The sequence below is a fragment of the Callorhinus ursinus genome, unplaced genomic scaffold, assembly GCF_003265705.2.
Source record: "Callorhinus ursinus isolate GAN/ISIS: 27379988/994484 unplaced genomic scaffold, GSC_fseal_2.0 scaffold9, whole genome shotgun sequence".
Lineage (NCBI taxonomy): Eukaryota > Metazoa > Chordata > Mammalia > Carnivora > Otariidae > Callorhinus > Callorhinus ursinus.
This window is the reverse complement of record NW_027397071.1, coordinates 2,719,527-2,743,196: the sequence shown is the minus strand read 5'-3', so window position 1 is coordinate 2,743,196 and position 23,670 is coordinate 2,719,527. Positions and strand designations below refer to the sequence as shown.

Here is a 23,670-nt window from a genome sequence, read left to right as displayed (position 1 = left end):
ATTACAGTATATTGTTATTTTATTATGAGTTTATCTTTTACTATTATTTATAAATTAAACTTTATCATAGGTATGTATAGGAAAAAATGGTGAATATACAGGGTTTGTTACTATCTGTGGTTTCAGGCATCCTTTAGGGGTCTTGGAACTTATCTCCCACAGAGAAGGAGGACTTTTTTTGAAATCAGTAGTACCTGGTAAACATTAACTAACTGGACAAATGTTTTGTTTACTGTTGTTTGAAAATTATTTAAAAAATTAGCCTGTGGTTTGGGCTGATGCTACATATTAATTGGCCAGGACAATCATTTGCTGTTTTTAATTTCAAATAAATCAGAATTTTGCAAATTCTGTCAGAAAAGTTTCTTTTGATTGCCATTGAACCTCTGCTGGAAATTTTTCCTTTTAGAACATGGCTATAATGAAGAATACACTGGAGATTTAGTTACAGATTAGGTTTTAGGATTTATTATAAGAAAAATCTTCAAAGGGCATTCATTTCAGTGGTCTATTTTGGAATTTTATGTAGTCCAGAAGGAAGGGATCATTGTATATTTAAAAGAACATCAGGCTCAGTGTTAAGAGATAGGGGCTCTAGTTTCAGCATTGTCCTTTCTTCCTGGAATGTATTTAGATAAGCTATAACTTCCCTGTGCCTGATTTATGAAATGAGGGAATTGATTGAATCTTTAAAGATTCCTTCCATCTCATACATATGAAATATTAATAATTTCATGAAGTAGGGAACTGAAAAATGTGGCAGTAATTTACTTCAAGATATTACAAATACTGTGAAAACAAAATGTGTTCTAAATAGGAATTAGCAGTGTCATTTTTACATATAAAAATAAAGGTTAAAAACCATATCATATGTGACTATAATTCATTTCATAATATTCTGATTATATAATGAAATTTGTACCAATTTAAAAAGTGTAAATGAATGAAATACTGTTTTATAGTCTTGGTTCTCGTAAGTTTGAAAGTATAATCTATTGAACATTTTTTTGGGAACATTTTATGTGCTGGCCTGGATGAAGGTAATAGGTATATTTAGAAAAGTATTTCCAGGTGTCATTTTTGAGCCCAGTTAACAATTCCATCTTTATTTTTTTATTTTTATTATTTTTTAAAGATTTTATTTATTTACTTGACAGAGACACAGCAAGAGAGGGAACACAAGCAGAGGGAGTGGGAGAGGGAGAAGCAGGCTTCCCGCCGAACAGGGAGCCCGATGTGGGACTCGATCCCAGGACTCTGGGACCATGACCTGAGCCGAAGGCAGACGCTTAACCACTGAGCCACTGAGGCGCCGAACAATTCCATCTTTTAATTTGCTAAGTCTTTAGGATAAATGCTGTGGAAAATAGAGTCCCAGAGTAATTCAGGCTTCAGATCTGTGAAGGCTGTTACTATTCTTGATGCAAAATTTTCTTTGATTTCCTAACCTTAATATTGAGAGATGCCATTGGAAGTGTCTGTTTTCTTTTATTCCCCATATCTTAGCAAGAACTTTAGGGACAAGTTCTATAACGAGTTAAAGAAACAAAAGGATTTGAAGTAATCTGGAGACTACAAAGAACAATGTGTATATTATTTTTCCTTTTACATTTTTGACATTTACATATTTATAAAATCAACCTCTATCACTTGTACAGATCTCTTGGCCTTTCCTTTGTGATAATGATGTTACCATTAGAGAATATTCGTCACATTCATTTATTCAGCAAGTGTTTTTGAGTATTTATGTGCTAAGCATTATACGAAGTGCTGGGGATTATAGAAGATTACTTTTGACTTGGACACCACTGAAAAATTTAAATCTTAGATTCAGATCTTAACATCATTCTTAAAGTATGTATCATCATCTTTGGAGTCAGATTCTATGGGTCTTAGAGATACCTTCTCACCTAGATAAGACTTGGTGTATGCTTTTAGGTCATTGGCATTTTTTGAGGGTTCAGATACGTTATTGTCTTATCTTCTCTCTGTTTTTTCTAATGCATTTATGTCATTAATTTGTGCATTTCTGAAATATGGACTGTGTTATCTGGAAATAAGGTACAGTGTTCTATAGCTTTTTTCAGTCAGCATCTAGACTCTGGCATCTGAAAAAAATATGCCCACCAATTAAGATCTGGCATGATTGTATTTATGTGTCTGAAACTCTGTAGATAGCCATATTATGGTTATATTTGTAAGTTTATTTATAAAGTTATATGTGCATACATGACCTCTTAAATTACTTGGCAGTAAGGTGGCATCTGATACAAGGTTTATATTTGATATGTATCTGTTATGCATATAATAATAAATGTGAATAATTTTTCTGTTAATTAGTGATGTCATCAATAAACATTTACCTTTTCATGACCTGGATTTTTCCCTCTACCTAACAAGTAGAGTACTTAAAAGATTGGTAATACCTCGAGTGCAGTGAACATTGAGCGACTGGCTCCTCTTGCTCTTAGACTGTTTGTAGGTGTAGATTCATAGAGTCTGTGAAGAACAGTTTGGTACTATCAGCTAATTTAAAGTGCATATTCTTTGATTCAGCTCTTCTAAAAACTTATTCTTGGGAAATCGTCACATCACTGCACAAAGAAATGTTCAAGAATATCCCCTGAAACTATAACATGACATATTTAAATGATCTAAATGTCTGTCAACAGGGGATTACTTAAATAGATGATAATATATCCCAGTATGTGCATAGTTCTTTTTTTTTAACCCCCTTATGGATCTTTCTGGTTATTCCCCAAAGCACTACACTGTTTTAATTTCATAGTTTTATAATAGTATGTTTTGATATCTGGTATAAATTCTCCATCATTTTTTACAAGAGTTATATGCATACATATAAGTCTTAACATAATATTAATGTAACTGTACCTGCTATTTAAAATGTTAACATTTTCCTATTTTAGCCAAAAATTACTCTTCTGGAGGCAAATTTCTGGCCTGAGTTGACATTGTCTTAAGTATATGATTTTATACTTCCGTAACATATATTGATAAAATTATCTATATAAGTATAAATGCATAATTATATATTGTTTTGCATGTTCTTAAATATTATATAATATCATTCTGTGAGTTTCTTTTTTGCTCAACATTTTTTTAACAATTTATGTTGATATTGGGCTGTGATTCAATTATTTTATTCTCTTAATCCATTTTATGACTTAATGATAGTCCATTTTTTCTCCATGGTAAAAACTTAATAATAGAACTACTGGGTTGTAAAGTTGGTGTATCACTGACTCAAAATTTTTTTTGCTAAATTGTCTGTAGAGTGGTTGTACCAATTTACACTCCTACCTGAATCTTCATAAACCATAAACCATGGTATTGTTAGACTTTAAACATCTTTATTAATCTGATGCCAATTTTAGTTTTTATTTCCCTGAGTACGAGTGAGGTGGAACTTTTTTTTTTAACATTGATTGTTTGGGTTTCCCAGTCTTTGAGTTGCTCGTTTACATTTTTTGGTCAATTTTTCTTTTGGGTTTTTCTCCTTTTTCTTACTTGTATGAATTATTTATACATTCTGACTGAATTCTTTGTTATATGCATTACACATCTTCTTGACGTGGATGCCTTATTTTTATACTTTGTTTATGGTTTCTTTAATGTTACAGAATTTAAAATTTTAATGTAATTGAAATTGTTAATTTTCTTCATGGTATTGCTTTGTGAATTTTGCTTAGGGAATGATTTAAACCCTGGAGTTATAGTGACCTGTATTTTTAATTCTGGCAGTTTTCAAGTTTTGTTTTTCACACCTAGGGATTTAACTTACTACTTGGTTTTGATTTTCTGTGTGATAAGGTAGGGATTGAGTTTATTTTTTTTTTTGTACAGGTGTCCAGTTTTCCCTGTGCTATTTTTTGAAGAATCTGTCTTTTCCCATAGATTTGTAATGCCTTTTCTTCCATAAAACAATTTTTCATAGGTTTGTTTCTGGGCTGTCTGTCCTATTTCTTTTGGATGTGCATGATGTGCTGTTTAGTAAGTGTATTAATGAGTGTAGCTTTACGTAAGTCTTGATATCAGGTAACGCTGCTGACTGAATGCTTGTGTCCTCCCAAAATTCGTATGTTGAAATCCTGATTTTTAGTGTGATGGTATGAGGAGGGTGGAGCCTTTGGAAGGTAATTAGGTTATGAGTCCGAAACCCTCATGAATGTGATTAGTGCCCTTATAAGAACATGTGGGAGAGCTTGCTTTCTCTCTCTGCGCATTCCACCATGTGAGGAGCTGGCAGTCTGCAACCTGGAAGAGGGTTCTCACCAGAACCTGACATCCTGGCATCCTGATCATGGACTTCCAGCCTCTGCAACTATAAGAAATAAATTTTTGTTGTTTATAGGCCACTCACTCTATGGTACTTTATTATGGCTGCACAAAGACAGGGTGGGTTTTACCTTATTCATTAAAATTGTGTTTGCCCTTGAGTCTAAGCTCTTAAGTATTTCTTCAATCAAGGTAAATTTTGCATGACATAAAATCAGTCATCTTAAAGTAAACAATTTAGTGGCATTTAGTACATTCACGGTGTTGTGCAATCACCGCCTCTGTGTAGTTCCAAAAATATTTTCATACCCTAAAAGAAGCTCCATACCCATTAAGCAGTGACTCCCCACTCGCTCTCCCCACCAGCCCCTAGCAAACTACCAGTCTCCTTTCTGTCTCTGAGGATTTTACCTATTCTGGTAAATGTTATGACCCATGTGGCATATATTTAACATAAATAGTATCATGCTATGTAAGACATTTTGTGTCTGGCTTCTTTCACTTACAGTGTTTTAGAGACTAATCCACATTGTAGCATGTGTCAGTACTTCATTCCTTTTTATGGCTGAGTGATACTCCATTGTTTGTATAGACAGTTTACAGTTTGTTTATGCATTCCTCTGGTGATGGACAAGTTGGACTGTTTCCACCTTTTTGCTACTGTGAATAGTGCAGCTGTGAACATGTGTTTACATGTATTTGTTTAAGTATCTGTTTTTAATTCTTCTCTTGGGTATATCCCAAGGAGTAGAATTTCTGGGTCATATGGTAATTCTATGTTTAACGTTTTGAGGAACTGCCAAACTGTTTTCCATGGCAGCTGAATCATTGTACCTTCCCATTAGCGACATCTGAAGGTTCCAGTTTCTCCACATCCATGTCAAAGTTTAAAAAAAAATTATATCCATCCTAATGTGTGTGAAGTGGTATCTCATTGTAGTTTTCATTTGCATTTCCCCTCATGACTACTGATATTGAACATCTTTTCATGTGCTTATTGGCCCTTTGTGTATCTTTTTTTAAAGAAACGTCCACCCAAGTACTTTGTCCCTTTAAAAAAAATTGGGTGGTTTGTCCTTTTGTTATTGAGCGGTAAGATATATTTATATCTTCTGGATACTAGATCCTTATCAGATTGATGGTTTGTGAGTATTTTTGCCCTTCCTGTAGATTATCTTTCACGTTCTTGGAAATGTTCTTTCATGTAAATAGTTTTTAATTTTGATGAAGCCCAATTTATTTTCTTTTGTTACTTATGCTTTTGTTGTCATTTAAGAATTTATTACCAAACCAAGGTCACAAAGATTTACTCTTATTTTCTTAAGATTTTTATGACTCTTATTTTCTTAAGATTTTTTTGACCTTATGATTCTTAAGTATAGTATAGTACTGTCTTTTAATACCGAGTTTTTATATTTAGGTTGTGGATCCATTTTGACCTTTGGTGTATGGTATGAGAAAGGGGTCCAACTTCATTATTTTATGTGTGGCTATTCAGTTGTTCCTGCACCATTTATTGAGGAAACTTTTTTCCCCCCATTGAACAGTATTGGCACCCTTTTTGAAAATCAGTTGTCTGCACTAGTATGAGTCTATTTCTGAACACTCAGTTCTGTTCCTTTCATCTGTATATATTTGTCCTTTTATGCCAGTACCACACTGGTTTTTTTGTTGTTGTTCTTGAAATTACATAGCTTTTACCCATTTAGTTCCACATTATCATGAAAAGTAAATCATTATTATTTAATATATAAAAAATTAAATAATGGACCTTATGTTAGCATCAGTCATAGATATAAAAGGCCATTTGGTCTGAGCTTAATAGGACTTAAAGTCCTCTAAAAATGTACATACATTTTAGAGAGAATGGGGATGAGGGAAAAAGAGAGCAATCAGAATCAGAAAGAGATGCAGACAGAGGGAGAGACATTATTTTAAATAGGTATCTCATGATTCTCCACCACTGGGGTTGCACACACCTCACATGCAAGAGAATATAATACAACATAATCTCGAAAATGCATTCAGAGATAGGAATTCATGACCTAGAATAGTACCACACAGTTTTGATTACTGAACCTTTGTAGCAAGTTTTGAATTTGGGAATGTGAGTGCTGCAAACATTGTTATTCTTTTTCAGGATTGTTTTAACTATTTGGGGCCACTTGCAGTTCCTTATATATTTGAGGATCAGCTTTTCGATTTCTGCAAAAACAGCTGTGGGAATTTTCATAGTGATTTTGTTGAATCTGTAGAGTGCTTTGAGCAGTCATACCTTTTTAACAATATTAAGTCTTCCAATCCATGACTATATCTTTCCATCATGTACGTCTTCTTTTTCTTTCAGCAATATTTGTAGTTTTCAGTACACAAGTATTTCACCTCTTTAGTTAAATTTATTTCTAAGTATCTAACTCTTTTATATGCTATTATGAATGGAATTGTTTCCTTAATTTCCTTTTTTGGATTTTTCATTTGTGATATATAGAAACGTAACTGATTTTTGTGTGTTGAGCTTGTGCTCTCGATTTTACTGAGTTTGTTATCTCCAGTAGTCATTTTGTGGATTCTTGGGGATTTTCTGTATATACAGGATCATGTCATCTGTGAATAGAGGTAGTTTTACTTCTGCCTTTCCAACTTGGATTCTTTTGATTTTTTTTTTTCTTGCCTAATTGCTCTGGCTAGAACTTTATAGTATAATGAATAGCAGTGGTGAAAGTGGGCATCTTTGCCTTATTTCTGATCTTAGGGGGAGAGCTTTTAGTCTTTCACTACTGAGTATGTTAGTTGTGAGGTTTTTATAAGTGCCCTTTATCATGTTGAGGGAAGTTTCTTTATATTCCTAGTTTGCTGTATGTTTATCATGAAAGGGTGTTGGATTTTGTCAGATGCTTTTTCTGCATCAGTTGAGATGATCATGTGTTTCATTCCCTTTGTTCCATTAATGTGGTGTATTACATTTTGTGATTTTCTTGTGTTGAACCACATTTGCATTTCTGGGATAAAATCTGCTTGCTCATGGTATGTATAATCCTTTTAATATGCTGTTGGGATTAGTTTGCTAGCATTTTGTTGAGGATATTTGCATCTGTATTTCTAAAGGGTATCGGTCTGTAGTTTTCTTGTGGTATCTTTGGCTTGATATCAGGGTCATGCTGGCTTCATGGAATGAGTTAAGTGTTCTTTCCTCTTCTATTTTTTTGGAAGAGTTTGAGGAGGATTGGTGTTAATTCTTTGAACATGGTAGAATTTACTTGTGAAACCATCTGGTCCTGGGCCTTTCTTTTTTGGGAGGTTTTTGGTTCCTGATTCAATATCCTTACCTTTTACAGGTTTATTTAGATTTTCTGTTTTTGCTTGAGTCACTTTTTGTAGTTTGTGTGTTTCTAGGAATGTGTCCAATTCATCTAGGTTTTCTAATTTGGTTGTGTACACTTATTTATAGTACTGTCTTTTAATCTTTTTTATTTCTGTAAGGTCAGCAGTAATGTCTCCATTTTTATTTCTGATTTTAGTTAGTTACATCATCTCTGTTCTAGCCATTATTGAAAGTGGAGTATGGAAGCTCCAACTATTATTGTAAAATTGCCTGTTTCTTCCTTCAGTTCTATCAATGCTTGTTTCATACATTTTGGGTTTTTTTTGTTTGGTGTTTATAATTATTATGTATATATTTATAATTGCTACATCTTCTTGATGAATTGACATCCATAAGTATTTTAGAATTAGGTTATCAAGATCCCAGCCTGCTGCTTTCCAGTTTCCCTTTAGTACTGCTTATTGGTTAAACCTAGTAGGAAGCCAGTTGATAAAAGAGAGGGATAATTTGCAGAGTCTAAGCCCCAGCATCATGAAGGAAAGTATAGAAGAGTAGATATGGAATTGAAGATTTGGGTTTACTCACTGGTGCTATCTGGCTTCCTTGTTTTTAGTGTATGGACTTCTTAAATAAATTTTTATTTTTTTAAAAGATTTTATTATTTGTTTGAGAGAGAGAGAGCATGAGCAGACAGAGGGAGAGGGAGAGGGAGAAACAGGTTCCCCACTGAGCAGGGAGCTCCATGCAGGGCTTGATCCCAGGAGCCTGAGATTAGGGCCTCAGTTGAGGGCAGATGCTTAACTGACTGAGCCACCCAGGAACCCCTTTTAGTGTATGGACTTTAATTAGGTCCAGATGAACAGTCAGTGGGGCAGTCTATGAGGGGCCTCTTTTTTGTAGACTTGGAGTTGAATAGCCAGTAGTTCACCTTAGGCAAAATGGATCCCTTTTGTCATGGCCTTTTCTCTGGAGAGCCCTGTAGTCTCCCTCAGGTGATGGTTTTGAACTGAGCAGATGATCAGGAGGACCTCTTCACAGGAGTGACTGAGTTTAGCCTTGCTGAAAGTTATAGCAGTTGGCAACTCAGGTATGAGAATAGCTTTGCAGGAGAGCAGGCTATATAGGTTAGTGCTTTGCCAAGTCCCAGGTCTCTTCCCAGATTCCTGAAAGTACTTTCTTTATCAGTGAGTAATAGTAATTAGTAATTATGGGTTGGTTGACTGCCTTCCTCCTCTCCAGCTTGTTCTCATTTATGCCATATTCAGAATAACTTGGGAGTTTAAAGCATTAGGTGGAACTCCTCTGTTTTTCAGTGGTGGTGGTGGGTCAGAATTTTTCATTCTACATTGGTTGCAATTGCCTCACCAACATTTGAGAGTGAGTCAAAGGCATGGCATAGTCCTGGAATACCTCTTCCGTCTGCATTAAAAAAATTATAGTAGAGGAATTTTGGATACAGACAGTAGAAACCAAGTGTAATGCATGTTTAAAAAGGTATTTATTGGAAGGATATTGTTTGGCTTTCAGAATTGATATAAAGGCTAGAGAACTAGGTTTAGAAAATAGGCTTTAAAGGAAGCTAGGTATGCAGAACCATAGTGAAGTTCAAGAAACAGTGTACCACCGTTAGTGCTGCTGTCACTGAGCACTGGTTATGGCTTTGCTACCCTTTTTTTTTTGTTTTATTTTGTTTTAAAGATTTTATTTATTTATTTGAGAGAGAGAGAAAGAAACAGAGGGAGCATAATCTGAGGGAGAGGCAGAAGCAGACTCCCCACTGATCAGGGAGCCTGATACGGGGCTCGATCCCAGGACCCTGGGATCATGACCTGAACCGAAGGTAGACCCTTAAGCGACTGAGCCACCCAGGTTCCCACTTTGCTACCTTTTGACACTGGATCTGCTTCCTGAGTTATTTCTAAAATTGAGTCCTTGTTTATGTCACTTCAGCTCTGTAGTCCCAGCCAGAGCATCTGATTGCCTAAGTGTGGGTTATAGACTCTTGTCTTGTTGTTAGATGATAGAAAGACAAACTATCTTGAACCTTCTGACTTCTATAGGAAGAGAAGGGATTCTGCTTCCAGTATAGTGGTGAATTCCTCAAATTTAGTTAAGGGATTACGTATTAACATCTTAAGAAACCTAAGGTAAATTGAAAAGAACCATAAATTTTATTACAGTGACTGGTATTGTAGTTGTGGATGAAATTTTTACTTGTGCTGTGCTATTTAGAAATGTAGATATAAACAGTCTTTCTAGACTCTACCCTTTCAGTACTTTCTGTGCAGTGGTTTAAAATAGGGGCCAGTATTCTCCCCTTAGAGGGTTGTTGGAAGCATGAGGGCATTTTTTGCTTGTCACACTGATGAGAAGGGTAGCATTACTGGCATTTAGTGGATGGGCACCAGGAATCCTAACCACTGCAGTGCCCTGGTATTCTGCACAACAAAGAATTGAATTATCTTGCCCCAAATGCCCATAGTGCATTTGAGAAACACTGGATTATATGGATTATCTTAATGAAGGGCTGCAAATTATTATTGGCCTCTTTTACTTCACTGTCTGTACCCTCTAGTTTGAGCTTTCTTTCTTACTTCCTTGCTTTGCTTCTTGGTACTTTTCTTTTAGTTCAGGGACTTTATTCCTTTTCAAGCCAAAAAAAAAAAAAATCTTCAACACCACATACAAAGATTAACTCAAATCGATCAAAGACCTAATGTAAGAGCTAAGATTATGAAACTCTTAGAAGAAAACTTAGGGGAAAAGCTTCATGACATAGGATTTGGCAATGATTTCTTGGATAGGACACCAAAAACACAGGCAACAGAAGAAGAAAATAGATAAGTTGGACTTCATTAAAATTAAAAACTTTTGGGGGCACCTGGCTCGCTCATTTGGTGGAGTGTGTGACTGACTCTTGGTCTCAGGTGAGTTCAAGCCTCACAATGGGTGTATAAATAAACTTTTTAATAAAATCTTAAAAAATTAAAAACATTTGGGTTATCACTAGTTTGTGGACTGCAGGGCTTGGAGCTGAGGATAGGGGGGTCTAAGTCTGTGTGGGCTGCCATAGCAAAATACCAGAGTGAATGGTTTAAATAACAAATCTATTTCTCACAGTTCTAGAGGCTAGAGAGTCCAAGATCAAGATCCAGCAGGATTTGGTTTCAGGTGAAGACTCTCTTCCTGGCTTGCAGGTGGCTGCCTTCTTGCCGTGTCCTCACATGACCTTGTCTTTTGTGCTTAGGTAAGGCAGGAAGGGTGTAGAGGAGAAAAGAGAGAGATTTCTCTTTCTCCTTCTAAGGCCTCTTATCCCATCATGAGGGCCTCACCCTCATGCAGTCTAAACCCTCATTACTTCCCAAAGGCCCCATTTCCAGATACTATCGTGTTCAGGGTTAGTTTCAATATACAAGTTTTTAGGGATACAGACATTCAGTCTATGTGAATTTTTAGGGATACATTCATTTCTAAGAGATAGCATCTTCGGGAGAAACCAAATAAACTTAGACCACAGAAGCAAGTTGTCAGTTTGAAGAGGCTAGGTGGAGAAGGAAGATATGAACCAGAAGAAAAATTAGAGAAACAAGAAAAGGAAGGTTCAAAACTAGAAAATGGGAAGGCAGAGCTGACCAGGAACAAGAGAGGTGGCTACTGCTTTGTTCCTGAATCTTATGTTTCAGGTGTAGGCAGGGGGTACTTGGTAAAGATGCTTATGGTGAAAACAGCAGCTTTGGGCCAGGGGCTGCACTAAAGTCTGAATGGATAATGTTTTAGTTCACAGGAAAATAAGGAGTAACGTTAACAAAACCTTTTTAAAAAGAACATTTAGAGTAAACTGTCTTTATGTCTTCACAGATGACCTTTAGTGACCTATAGTTTTGTTTTGAACATGATTTCTTTTTTTCTCTCTTTTTTAAATTTAAGTATAGTTGACACACAGTGTTACATTAGTTTCAGGTGTACAACATAGTGATTATGTGCTTGCCCCAAGTGTAGCTGCCATCTGTCTCCATACAATGCCATACAGTGCCATTACCGTACTATTGACTATATCCCTTATGCTGTGCCTTTCATCCTGCTGGCTTATTCTAACTTCCATGACTGGAACCTGTACCTCCCACTCCACTTCATCCATTCTGTCCATCCCCCACCCCGTCCCCTCTGGCAGTCACCAGGTCTCTGTACTTATGGGTCTGTTGCTGGTTTTTCATATGTTCGTTTGTTTTGTTTTTAGGTTACACAGATGAGTGAAATCATATAGTATTTGACTTTCTCTGTCCAACTTATTTCACTGAGCATAATACCTTCTATTCATGTTGTTGCAAATGGCAAGATCTCATTTTTTATGGCTGTGTAATATTCCATGATATGTTTACATGACATTTATACGTTTATTGATGGATACTTAGGTTGCTTTCATATCTTGGTATTGGAAATAATGCTGCAGTAAACATAATGGTGCATATATGAATTGATGATTTCTTATAATCAGTCTAGCATAAGTGTTGTCTCTGGCCTCCATTTAATGGTTACTTTTTGATGATTATGATTTTTGGGGAGAGAGGATCTTTATAATAATCAGAAAACCATCAACTTTCATTCTTTATACTTTCTTAGCTAGTTAAAAGGACTACTTAAAATACTGAGTCAGTCACCTTCTAAGACAAAAGAACATTATGAAATAAAGTCTTATAAAATATTGAAGCTGAAAGAAAGAGGCTGGGAGTTACTGTGTACATAATAGTTTCTTCTTTTGCTTTTGAGTTTTATACCTGTTTTCAGTTTCTGATTCACTGCAGGATGGCCAGGCTTTGTTTTATTTAGAACCTCTGTTCTCGGGTAGAGATTTTACTATTTCTTCGTTATATATTTTTAAATGATAAGAAAACACTTTGAATTTCTCACAAGGTTTGTTTTATAATGGATTCTGGCATGTGTGGTTTGGTTATCTGTGCGCCTGCTCTGTCTGTGCGTTAGATTTTAATCTCAGGAGAGCAACACCTCAGGGAAGAAGCAAATTGACAAAATGTGGGGTTTTTTGGCCTTCCAAATAAATTGTAAAAATCGGTTGGGTTAAAAACAAGAGACATGAGGGGCGCCTGGGTGGCTCAGTCGTTAAGCGTCTGCCTTTGGCTTGGGTCATGATCTCAGGGTCCTTGGGATCAAGCCCTGCATCGGGCTCCCTGCTTTTCGGGAAGCCTGCGTCTCTCTCTCCCACTCCCCTGCTTGTGTTCCTTCTCTCGCTGTGTCTGTCTCTGTCAAATAAATAAATAAAGTATATTTAAAAAACCAAAAAAAACCCAGATACGTGAGAGAGATTGTAATCAAAATGATCACATGAAGGAAACAAACTTAGCACTATATTTATTGTTGAGGGATGAAATAAGTATGGTAGACGTAGATGATCAAGATGAAACAACAGGATCTGAGAAACATGATGAAAATTAAGGTGGCTTTCCATGTGATCATTCATTCATTATTCATCAGGTATTTATTGAGTACTATGTTTCAAACAGTGGGAATATAACAGAGTAAGATAATGCCCTAAACTTAAAAAGTTTAACAAACTTATAGAAAAATGATAACTATGAAAATAAGATTTATAAATAAAGGGCTATGGGAAGAGTGATGTTAGCATCATGGTTGCATAAGATGTCCCTCATTTTTGTGCCCTACCACCCACAACAATGTTTCAGCTTCTATCCATGAACAAAAGTGCCTTTGTGGGGGCTTTGCAATCAGCATTATACACCAAAAGACCCAGGAGGAATCTTGCCCACCCCATCAGATAATAGGCAAAGAGACCTCTGTCCTGGCTGTGGACCCTGCAGACTGGCCTTTGACCTGGATTTAACCTTTCTTAGCTGCAGTCTGAAGCCCCTGGAGAACACTGAGACATTCACCTGTGGACAAGAGAGCCTTGGTGGGCATCCACGTTTCTAGAAGAGAAGTTCCAGCACTCTGTGGGAGCAAAAAAATATATGAGTTTGGACTCACTGGAGTGGGTAAAAGGAACAGCTTGGCCTTACCTGAATCAGCCCTCCCCCAAAGTAGCACAGCCTCAGACCAGAGCCCATTTCAGCCCATGATTTCTCCCACGGGGGAAAGGCAGAATGGGTAAGTGAACATCCAGCTTCCCCAGCTATGCTGGATGTTGCCAGAGAGACTCATTTCTCTCTCCTCCCATCTAGTGTACTAAATTGGGAGCTCCCTGACTGAGATGTGAGAAAAGACTGGGATAGTGGCAGAAAGGACTCTTGGACATTCAAGGGATGTAGATTCTCTTAACTGCTTCATGGACCCCCATCAAGACGCTCACCCCTGAGTTGCTGGAAAAGCCTCACCTGTAGATTCCCTCAGCGGCCCATGGGCACCCTCAGCATTCCCTGTGCCATATACCTCCTCCCACTGTGGAGCCAGATCTTTGTGCTCCTGAAGGCAAACTTAGGCACCCCAAATCTGTGGCTCAGGGAGAGAGCACAAACTTGTGCTGTCGTGCCACCCTTAGGAGAACAAAAGAGGCAGTCAGCACTCCACCTGGTGCATCGTAGGATTGAGAAAAGGCAGACAAAATCGAGAATTCTCCCACAAATGGGAACAAGAAGTATGAAGCAGGTGTATCGATAGAAAGTCTCAGAATTTCTAACAGGGCTGATGGAAGGCATTTATTCTCCCCAGAAGGCAGTTGGTAAAGACTAGAGGAGGTGACTGATACTTCAGCTGCAGAGAGAGCAATGCAAAAACTCCCAAAGAACATGAAGAACCAAGGAAACATGACACCACCAAGTAGTCACAATAGACTTCCAGTAACTAGACATGGAGATTGATGAATGCAATGGATAAAAAATTCAAAATAGCTGTTTTAAGGAAAGTCAGTGAGCTATGAGAAAACACAGAGAACAAAATCGATACATGAGCAAAGTGAGAAGATTAACAAGGAGATAGAAATCATAAGGAAGAACCAAATTTTGGAGCTGAAGAATTTGATGAAAGAAAGGAAGACTGCAGTAGAGAGAACCAGTATCAGAATGGACCAAGCAGAAGAATGATTCTGTGAGATAGAAGACAGAAACTTTGGAATTACACATGCAATAGAGAATAAAGAAGAAAGATGAGAAAGAGTGAAGAAAACCTATGTGATCTTTGGGATACTATCAGAAGAACCAATTTGCAAATTATTGTTGTTACAGAAGAAGAGAGGGAGAAGGGGGCAGAATACATATCCATCTCAGGTGTACACAGAACATTTTCCAGGATAGATCATAGGATAAGTCACAAAATAGGTCTTAATAAATATAAGAATATTGAAATCACACCAGGTAACTTTTTCAATAACTGGTCTGAAACTAGAAATCAATTACAGAACAAAAGCTGGAAAATTCATAAGTATGTTGAAATTCGGCAACACTTGAACAATCAGTGGATTAAAGAAGTCCAAAGGGAAATCCAGAAATACCTTGAAACATACGAAAATGGAAACACAACATACCAAAACTTATGGGATGCAGCAAAACCAGTTCTGAGAGGGAAGTTTATAGTGATAAACCCCTACATTAAGGAAAAAAAAAGATTTTTAAATAAATAGCCTAACTTTAAATCTCAAGGAACTAAGAAAAAAACAAACAAAACAAATGAAGCCTACAGTTAGCAGAGGAAGGAAATGAAAAGAGCAAAAGGAACTGAAATGGAGACCAGAAAACCAATAGAAAAGATCAACCAAACTAAGAGCTGTGTTTTTGGAAAGATAAAATGGACAAGCCTCTACCTACACTGCTAAGCAAAAAAGAAAAGGCATGGGGCACCTGGGTGGCTCAGTCATTAAGCGTCTGACTTCGGCTCAGGTTGTGGTCCCAGGGTCCTGGGATCGAGCCCTGCATCGGGCTCCCTGCTCCACGGGAGGCCTGCTTCTCCCTCTCCCACTCCCCCTGCTTGTGTTCCTGATCTTGCTCTCTGTCAAATAAATAAATAAAATCTTAAAAAAACCCCACACAAATAGAATCTGAAATTAAAGAGGACACAACTGATAGCGCAGATATACAAAGGATAAGAGAGTACTAAGGACAAATACATGCCAACAAATTGGGTAATGGAGAAGAAATTGATATATCCTGGAAACATACAACCTATCAAGTCTGAATCATGAAGAAAGAGGAAATTGAATCAGTAATACAAAAACAAGGAAAAGCCCAGGACCAGAGGGTTTCATGGGTGAACTCTACCAGACATTTAAGGAAAAATTAAGGTGACCAGTTCTTCTCAAACTCTTCAGAATATTGAAGACGAGGGAGTACTCCCAAACTTATTTAATAAGATGAGCATTATCCTTATTTCAAAGCCAGACAGGGACACTCGAAGTAAAGAAAACTGCAGGCCAATATCCCTGATGAGAAAACTGCAGAAATCTCAATAAAGTATTAGGAAACCAAGGTTCGGCCTCACATTAAAAGTATCATATACCATTATCAGGTGGGATTTGTTCCTGGGATGCAAAGGTGGCCTCAAATATGTAAATCAATACATGTGATACACTGCATTAATAGAATGAAAGATAAAAGTCATATGATCATCTCAGTAGATGAAGAAAAAGCATTTGACAAAATACAACATCCTTTCATGATAAAAACTCGCAGTAAATTGGGTATAGAAGGAACATACCTCAGCATAATAAAAGCCATATATGATAAGCCCACAGCTGTCATCATATTCAGCAAAGATTGAAAGCTTTTTCTCTAAGATCTAAGATAAGGCAAGAGTGCTCACTCTCATCACTCCTATTCAACATAGTACTGGAAATCGAAGTCAGGGCAAGCAGGCAAACTAAATAAAAGACTGATCCAAATTGGAAAGGAAGAAATAGAATTGTCTTTGCAGATGATATGATCTTATGTGTAGAAAACCCGGAAAGACTCCACCATAAAAAAGATGGGAATATTCAGCGAACTCAGTAAAGTTGCAGGATATAAAATAAACATGTAGAAATCAGTTATGTTTCTGTACACTAACAAACTATCTGAAAAAGAAGTAATGCAATCCCATTCACAATAACATCAAAAATAATAAAATACTGAGGAATAAATTTAACCAAGGAGGTGAAAGATCTGTCAATGAAAACTACAGGATTTTGATAAAAACGATTGGAGAGAGATATCCCTGCTCATGGACTGAAAGAATTAATACTTTTTTTTTTTTAAGATTTTATTTATTTGAGAGAGAGAAAGAGAGAGCATCAGAGGGGGGAGGGTCAGAGGGAGAAGCAGACTCCCTGCCGAACAGGGAGTCCGATGTGGGACTCGATCCCGGGACTCCAGGATCACGACCTGAGCCGAAGGCAGTCGCTTAACCATCTGAGCCACCCAGGCGCCAAGAATTAATATTGTTAAAATGTTCATACTACCTCAAGCTATCTATAGAGTCAGTGCAATTCCTGTCAGAATTCCACTGGTATTTTTCACAGAATTAGAGAAAACAATCCTAAAATTCATATGGAATCACAAAAGACCCTGCATAGCCAAAGCAATCCTGAGAAAGAAGAACAAAGCTGGAGACATCACACTTACTGACTTCAAAGTATACTATAGAGCTATGGTAATCAAAACAGTATGGTCCTCACATAAAAATAGACACAGACAAATTCTACTTGTAAGTAGAATATAAAGAGGCCAAAATCATAGAAACAGAGACTTAATTGTGGTTGTCAGGGGCTGGCAGTGGGGGAAATGGGAGGATGTTGGGTCAAAGGGTTCAAACTTCCACTTACAAGACAAACAAGTTCTGGGGATCTAATATATAGCATGGTGATTATGGTTTAACAATACTATATTATATACTTGAAAGTTGTTAAGAGAGTAGGTCTTAAATGTTCTTATCACAAATAAATGATAATTATATAACATGATGGAGATGTTAGCTGATGCTGTGGTGGTTATCATTTTGCCATATATAAATCTATCAAGTCAACATGTTAATATACCTGGAATTTATACAATGTTCTATGTCAGTTATATCTCAAAGTTGGAAAAAGAAAAAAAGGTGGGGAATATAGAGAATGCTGGATATAGAGAGTGGGATTTTTACAAATGCATATGAACTCATCAGGGCAGAACAGAGAAGACTCCAAAGGAGGAGTGGTTACCATGTGCATAGTCTGAAAGGTGCAAAATTGCAAAATATGATTAGAGTTAGGGTTATAGATTTTCTACAGTCCTGTCCGTGAATAAATACAGTTTTACTTCCTTCTTTCTGAAGTGGTTGCTTATTTTTTCTTGCCCTTTTGCACTGGCTAGAATCTCTAATACATTTTTGAATTGAAGTAGTGAGAGTAGGCATCCTTCCCTTGTTCCTTATCTTCAGGAGGAAGCATTCTGTCTTTTACCATTAAGGATGATGTTAGCTGTAGGTTTTTCATAGATGCCCTTTATTGGATTAGGAAGTTGCATTACATTCTTAGTTTGCTGAGAGTTTTTTTTTTTTTAATCAGGAATAGGAATTGGATTTTGCCACATTTTCTTTCTGTATCTACTGAGATGATCATATAGTCATTTCTTAAAAGTCTGTTAATATGGTGACTTGCATCGTTTGATTTTTGAATGTTAACTCCATTCAGTCATTACGTATTTTTTAAATCATAGAAGTTCTTTCCCTGTTCACAAGGAGTAGTTATTATTTTTGTCTGTTTTGGTATCAGAGTAATGCCCTCATGAAAGGAGTTGAGAAGTATTCCCTCTTCAGTTTCCTGAGTTTCTGAGGAACTGATACTGATTCTTCTCTAAATACTTGGTGGAGTTCACCAGTGAAATCATCTGAACTGCTGGAGTTCTCTATGGAAAGTTTTATGTACACATTCAGTTTCTTTAATAGATATTGGCTGTTCAGGTAGTAGTCTAGGTTCTCTTGAGTCCACTTGAGTATTTTTTTTTTTTTTAAGCAAGGAGTGTAAATTGTTGAATTTTTGGTGTAACCTTGTAAAAAACAGTCTCTTACTGTAACTTTATATTTGTAGTATTGTAGTTATGCTGCTGCTTTCATTCTAGTTATTATAATTTGTGGCTTTCTTTATTAGTCTTGTCAGAAATTTATCTTTTTTTTTTTTAAATCTCAGTGTGAGCCTTTTGTTTCATTGGTTTTGCTCAGTCTTCAATTTTTTCTTTCATTTCACTTTTATTATTTCTTCTGCTAGTTTTAGGTTTAATTTTCTCTTTTTCTATTAAGTTAGAACCTGAGGTCCTTCATCTAAGATCTTTCTAATTTGGATTGGTTATGCTAGAACTGTCCCTGTGACCTTTCTTCTTTTCTTCATGCAGGCATTTAGTGCTGTGAATTTTCTGTAAGGATTCCTTGAGCTTCACCTACAGATTCTGATGTTTGCATTTTCTTTTAATTCAAGCCACTTTCTGATTTAATTTTTTTTAAAAAATAGCTTTATTGAGATCAAATTCACATACCATATAGTTCAACGACTTAAAGTGTACATTTCAGTGGTGTTTATTTATTTATTAATTTTCCTAAAGATTTTATTTATTTGACAGAGAGTTGGAGCACAAGTAGGCAGAGCGGCAGGCAGAGGCACTCCCTGCTGAGCCGGGAGCCTGACACGGGACTCGATCCCAGGACCCTGGGATCATGACCTGAGCTGAAGGCAGATGCTTAATGACTGAGCCACCCAGGTGCCCTCAGTAGTGTTTAATATATGCATACTTACATGCATCCACCACTGTATCATCTAGTATCACTTTTGATTTCTTTTTTGACCCTTAATTATTGAGAAATGTATTACTCAGGTTTCAAATATTTGGAGATTATCTAGATCCCTTCATTTTATTGATTGCCACTTCAATTCTATAGCAAAAAACATACTCTATGGTTTGAATCCTTTTAAATTTATTAAGACTTGTTTTACAGCCCAGAAAGTGGTCTGTATTGGTAAATGTTCTATTTACATTTGAACAGAATGTGTATTTTGCTGTAGTGTGTTTTATAAATGTCATTTAGGTCAGGTTGGTTGATGGTGTGTTGCTCGTCTTTTATGTCCTTACTTATTTTCCTTCTTCTTTTATGAGTTACTGAGTGAAGCGTGTTGGATTTGCCTAATATGCTGTGGATTTGTCTGTTTTTCCTTTTATTTCAGTCAGTTTTGCTTCATATGTTTTGAAACCCTCTGATTAGATGTGTAATGTTTACATTGTTATATTCTCTTGCTGTATTCTCTTGATGTATTAACCCTGTTATTATAAAACCTGCTTTATCCCTCCTCTGAAAACTACTGTCTGATATCCACATAACTGCTCCTACTTTTTAATAAACATCTTTATGAGATTTACTTTACATACCATAAAATTCACCCATATAAGTGAACAGTTAGGTGGGAGCGTCAGCCCCTCCTGTAGGCTGATGATTTCCAAATGCATGTCTTCAGCCCCGGAGATCTTAACCTGCTTGCTTTGTTGGCTTTTTTAAACACAATGTCTAAAACCATACTTACTCATTTCTTTGTCACTCTTTCCCTTTATTCCAAGTCGACCTTTTCTCTATTTTCTGTTTATTTATTTATTTGAGAGAGAGAATGAGATAGGGAGAGAGAGCATGAGAGGGAGGAGGGTCAGAGGGAGAAGCAGACTCCCCGCCGAGCAGGGAGCCCGATGTGGGACTCGATCCCGGGACTCCAGGATCATGACCTGAGCCGAAGGCAGCCGCTTAACCAACTGAGCCACCCAGGCGCCCTCTCTATTTTCTTTCTTTTTTTTTTTTTAACAATCACATAAGGAAGCATTTATTTGAGGTTTAACATGGAATCATACAAATAAAATTTGTATAAACACAAATCCACATCGAGTCATAACACAGCAAAAGACAAAGTAAAAACAAAACTAATTGGCGGCTATATACAGTTGGACAGTTGTGTCTTGTACACTAGAAAGTCTTTTACAAAATAATCATCTTAGATCAACAGAGGACCAATCTTCAATGTCGTCCTGCAAGATGGGTTAACTTTAGCAATCTCCTCCTGTTTTCTCCAACATCCTCCTTTAGTATGGCTGGTAATTGTTTTGGTGATTGCCACCCCCTCGAGACGCCTTGCCGTAGTGCTCTGTTGCCCACTGTAGTCTGCATATCCCTGTCCATATCCATAGTTCCCATAGTTATACCCAGTATAATCATAGCTGCCATAGCCACTATAGTTTTGATCACCACCATAGGCACTATTGTAATTTCCATATCCTTGATCATAATAGTTATTAAATCCTTGGTTCCAGTTTTGGCCTTGACCTTGTCCACGACCCCTAGTACCACCTCGTCCACCAGCTGCAGCACCTCTTCCTCCTTTTTGTTGTTGCTGTTGCTGCCTGTATACCTCTTTGGGTTGTGCAACTTTGATTTCACACTTCCCAGAATCAATTTGATGGTAGCTGCTTTCTAACAATTTCTTTACTGGCTCTTCGTCTGTATATGTAATAAAACAAAATCCTCTTCTTTCATTTGTTTTTGTATCCATGGGAAGTTCAATATTTTCAATCTCTCCAAAGGCTCCAAAATATTCTTTAATTTGTTCTTCAGAAGTATCTGGGCTCAATCCACCCACAAAAACCTTTTTGGGGGGTTCTTTCCCTTTTAAAGCTTTGGCCCTTTTGGGGTCTATCAATTTGCCATCCAATTTGTGTTCTTTCAGTTCCAAAACCTTATCAACACTAGCAGCATCTTTGAAAAGCACAAATCCAAATCCTCTTGATCTTCCAGTCACTGGATCTGTTTTTATTGTACAGTCTACAACTTCCCCAAATCGAGACAAATATTCAGTCAGATCTTTCTTGCTCGTATCCCAGCTCAAGCCTCCAATAAACATTTTACCGTCATCCTGCTGATTCTTGCTCGCGTTGATCTTGGATCCCTCTGCGAATTCCTCTGTGTTGCTGTACTCGTTCATGTGCTCCATGGTGGCGGAGTTGTCGGCCGTGGGGTGCTGGCGCGCCGTCCGGGTCGCGGCAGCAGCGGCAGCGGAGCGTTGTATGGAGCTGGATTTAAAATGGCGGCGGAAGAGCCGCCCTCTCTATTTTCTGTTTGGTAAATGCTTACCCCTTTCTATCTAGTCACTAGAGTGAAAAACCCATCATACAACTCCTTTTCCCATTCACATTTAATCACTTAAACTTATTGTTGGTCCTGCCTGTCTAGGTCTCTGATATTTGGTCCCACCTCTCCCTATCCACTTTAGAGGGATTTTATTAGGTCCTTATCGTTTTTTGCTTGGGTGACCTCCTGACTCCCATTTCCTGTATCATTTTCCTTCCTAACTCCCTTGCCACCATGTTAGTCCTCAGGAGGCATTTTTTTTTGTTTTTAAGATTTAAGTACAGGCATGCCATTTTCAAGTAGAAGTCCTTTAGTGGCTTCCTTTTGTCATCAGGATGCAATGAAAGCTCTGTTCATAATTAAGACTTTGTCCTCTCCAGCTTCCTTGTTATGTTCAGTCTGTTTTACTTTACTGTACCATACCCTCTCCCACCACACACACTATGATTTAGCATCCACAGCAACTAACTGGTGTGTTGTGTCACTTTGATATCTTTATATACTATCCCTTTTATGCCTAGCATGCCCATGTTTTCTTAATCTGTTTGGCAAACTCATGTTTTTACTTTTAATTTGTATTTGAAGATCATGCATTTCTTTTTTTTCCCCAAGATTTATTTTTATTTATTTTAGAGAGAGAGGGGGAGTGGCAGAGGGAGAAGGGAGAGAGAATCCCAAGCAGACTCCTTTCTCAGTGCGGAGCTTGATGTGGGGCTCAGGCCCAATCCCATGACCCAGAGATGGTAATCTGAACCAAAACCAAGAGTCAGGACGCTTAACTGACTGCGCCACCCAGGTGCCCTGAAGATCATGCATTTCTAAACTATTTTCCTATGTAAATCTTCTCAAGGCATATGTGTATGCTTCGAGAATACCTTTTCTGTGGATAACTTACTTCTTCTGTCTAACCTACAGTCCCTGGTACACCACCTGTAGTTACTTACTTCCCTTTTTGTGATCCACTCATTTTGCATTTACTTTCTTTGCATGGGATTGTTAATTTCTGTGGGCAAATAATACCTTATTTTTCTTTGTATTCCCTGCACCTAGCTCAGTGCCCCTCACATTTGGTAGACATTTATTGATTATCATTGAGTTAAGCTGAAATTAATTCAATAACTGATAACTAGTGATTTAACCTGAAATTACCATTAACTCAAACTAAAATTCCCTAAAATGTAGTTAGATTGATCTATAACAGTTCTCTGTTGTAGACAAATTTTTTTGATAGCCATATGGATTACCTATATCTGACCAAATTTAAGATAGAGATAGTGAATTGTGTTGATGGTTCAGGAGCTGCGTTATTAAAACGGGAACATGAAAGAACTTGGTATTTTATGGGGCCCACATGACCAAAGTAAGTGGATTTGGTATGGAAACTTGAGGTCGTTGGATTTCTCAGTGAATTTTATTTCACTTTGAATCTCTTTCAGTTTTTTTCAGGTGACTGACCAGTTACTTATTTTGGTGAACAGTTGTGCTTTCCTTTTAATGTGTTTTCTTAAGAATGGATTCACTCTTATGGAATAGGGAACCCAAATGTGATAGAGTTTGTGCTGTTTGGTTCTTAACTACAAATCTGTACACCAGAAGGTACACGGTTTAGCTTAAAATGGTAACATTCAGGAAGTTCTTTGTCGTTTGTATGACAGTGTGTTCTGTGCACGTAGAGTGCGTTCATTTGCTATGAAGAATCATCTTAGACTATATATTTGTGAACAACCCTCTGAAAATAATTAGCATTGTTTTAACTCTTGGTTAGCTTGAGTTTAAGGAGTTCTTCCTTTATGACCTTGAAGCAGTGGCATTTCTTTTGGAAGGTATTAAATTCTTTCAGGCACTTGCCACTGAGCCTTGTAGAATATTGTTATTCCAGTATATTCTGTAGCTGTTGCTGACTATCTTGTGGTCGTTTCCTAAAACCATTCTTGGCCTATGATTGTGCATAAGTAGCTAGCTTGTGCTCTGTTTCTGTCTCTCTC

At 37.1% G+C, this 23,670-nt stretch overlaps 1 protein-coding gene and 1 pseudogene across 2 annotated transcripts in view; one reads left to right on the top strand and one right to left on the bottom strand.

The window, feature by feature from the left end:
* Positions 1–23,670, top strand: part of MAN1A2 (mannosidase alpha class 1A member 2) — a 198,909-nt gene that overhangs the window by 9,093 nt on the left and 166,146 nt on the right. The window lies entirely within an intron of this gene.
* On the bottom strand, positions 20,576–21,616 carry LOC112824568 (heterogeneous nuclear ribonucleoprotein D-like pseudogene; annotated as a pseudogene).